Genomic DNA, 2,852 nt, shown 5'->3' with positions numbered 1-2,852 from the left:
AGAATAGATTGTAGATAACTGATATCGGCGAGGATTATAGTTGAACTTGCCACATCCAAAGACTGTAGGTTCATTTCTTTTGATACTTTTGGTCATTCGTGGGCCCACATGTCACTGTAAATTAAATTCTATACTTTGGTTATCTGTATTACGGTATGTAAAAATTTATTTTGCTTTTACGCTATAAAAATTATTTATGCAGTATTCTTCAAATATCGTTTTATGTGAAAATTGAATATTTTATTTAATATTTTTATTTTATTATAACAGTCATAATTCCATTTTAAACGAATATTTTAGACATCCAAAATTATTTTTGATTATGAAATATGTGTTTTCCACTCACATACTATATTTTTAGATGATTTTGAGATTTTTGGGATAAATGACCAAAATACCCATGTGAGATGAAAATTATTATTTTATTTGTTTAAATTGGAAACAATTTAAAATCTTTTAGAATGTGGTATTTGGAAACAGTTACCCACAGGGGAAATGAGAAGCTGATATTAAAACCTTGCGGGGTTCCGATTGATATTCCGGGTAATGAATGTCGATTGAGACGTCGCGACGATTGTCATGGGCTCGATGGGAGTTCCGGGTCGTGACACTTATCATGTAAGGAACATAGAATGTATCAGTCTCTAAGCATCATTGGTGTCTAGTCTTAATGACAAATTAACTAGGAACAATTTAAAGATTATGCTTTGATGCATAGGGATCTCATAATTGTAACACTTTACAATTTCCTTGCAAGGCATATTAATCTCATGGACTTCATTCAATAAACTTGAGAAGCATAGTTTATTGATGAAGGAAAACCTTTAACCATTTATTATGAATGATATGATTGCATGATTGTGATTTAAGCCTTAACCAATCTGATTGGTTGTAGGGCTCATTCCCAACAAGTCACCCTCATTAATTGTTTTGATGTCTTTTATTTTGCAATTTGCTTCATTCTCTACCAGGACTTTAAACCTCTTAAACCTTGTCTAACACATTGACTTTTCTTTTTAGAAAATAAACACAATTGTACCTAATAAAGTCATCAATAATCAACAGGTAATAGAGGTTTCCATTAAGAGATTTGGTTGTCATGAGACCTCCCACGTCTGTATGAAGGAGATGTCACTTGTAATGGGCACGTGAATCACTCCTTTTTGGGAATGGTGTCTTTAATTGTTTTCCAAGTTGGCATGTCTTGCAAACTTTTCCTAATATTATGACTATTGGCAACCCATCCAGCACGTTTGAAGTGGCCATGTGACTTAGTGAGTCATGGTTCACATGACCCAATCTTCTATGCCACAGTTCAGTGTAAGATAAAATGCATTTATCTGTTTGCTATCTTATTTTCATCAAGTTCACAAGAAAGCATTTATTTTGCATTTCAACCGTGAACAATTCATTTCCATTTGCATTAGATATCTTACAACATCTATCTTTAAATATTAAAATATAATTACTTTCCACCAATTGGCCCACACTAAGAAGGTTTTGGCTTACCTTTGACGAGTACATGATGTTTGCCATTGACTTACTGCTAGCCACGGTTTGCACTCCCACTTTTTTAATACTTTCAATTTTTAAGCAATCATCATTTCCTATCTCAACCTGTGACTTATAGCTATTGTCAAGGTTAATAAAATTTTCTTCTCTCCTTGTTATATGATTGGAGCAAGCACTATTTTTATTAGGTTTCCTCACTATAGACACTTATTTTTTTAAAATATATATATATAAATTAATAAAAAATAAAAAAAAGAAAATCAAAAGAATGAAAAAATAAAAGAAAAATAAAGTAAAAGGAAAAATAAAAAAATAAAAAATGAAAATAATAAATAAGACATTAAGGGTAATATGGTCAAATATGCAACCTAGGCTACCCTAAGTATAAAAACCTCTTTTTCCCATCAGCTCAAAGGAGCTCTCCAACCACAAGAATTAGCCGTTCACCTCTATATTTCTTCTTACTCCCTGCATTTCTCTTGTTCTCTTTCCTTGATTCCACCATTAAAGCATCATTTGCATTCCAAATTTAATGTTATTCAGTTCATTCTCTTTCTTTTTCCATAACCTCTCAAAACTTTACATTTTTATGGATGAAAAACTCCATTTTAGCTGTTAAAAAACTTTATTTTTCTGCTGTTAGAAGCCATAATCAAACCTCTAGAAATGGGAGAGCTTTTCATCAAATTTCTTGAAACCAGCTCCAAAGCCACCTTTTAGAGCCATTTTCCTCCATTTTTAGACCTTAACCAAGTCCAAAAAATTGAGGCTTAAGGTGAGCTCAAACAAGGTGAGATTTTTTTAGCCATTACATTTTATTTTGTTTGGTTTTTTTTGTTGTTGCTTATATGTTATTTCAACTTATTTTACTGGTAATTTTAGTTTGTATGGAATGTAGGAATAAATTTACTTTGACAAAAAAAATAATAATGGAAAATAGATTAGTATATGAAAACGTATATAGGTACATGAAAAGTAAAAATAAGTATATAGCTCAATAAAAAAATAAATAATATCTAGAATTAATTAATGCAAAAAAGATATATAATGTTGATGCTCAAAAGTAGGTTATTCACTTTTTTTTTTTAAAAATAGTAATATAGGAAAAATATTATTTGGGTTACATTGATAATGGAATGTTTATTTGGAACGCGAGAAGTTGCAATTCCTATTAAATTTTTCTAAATTAGAGATTTTGATTAAAACCCCACCAATATGATAGAAAGGTTTTAATTTTGAATCTTGATGTTTGCAATTTTAAGTAGAGGCATTTTCAAAAATAACTCTTAAAGATAAGATGTTTTCAAAATTAACCCTCTTTATAATTTTAACTATTTTTA

The sequence above is a fragment of the Theobroma cacao genome, chromosome 2 (assembly GCF_000208745.1).
Source record: "Theobroma cacao cultivar B97-61/B2 chromosome 2, Criollo_cocoa_genome_V2, whole genome shotgun sequence".
Lineage (NCBI taxonomy): Eukaryota > Viridiplantae > Streptophyta > Magnoliopsida > Malvales > Malvaceae > Theobroma > Theobroma cacao.
Note: the sequence above shows the minus strand (reverse complement) of the source record.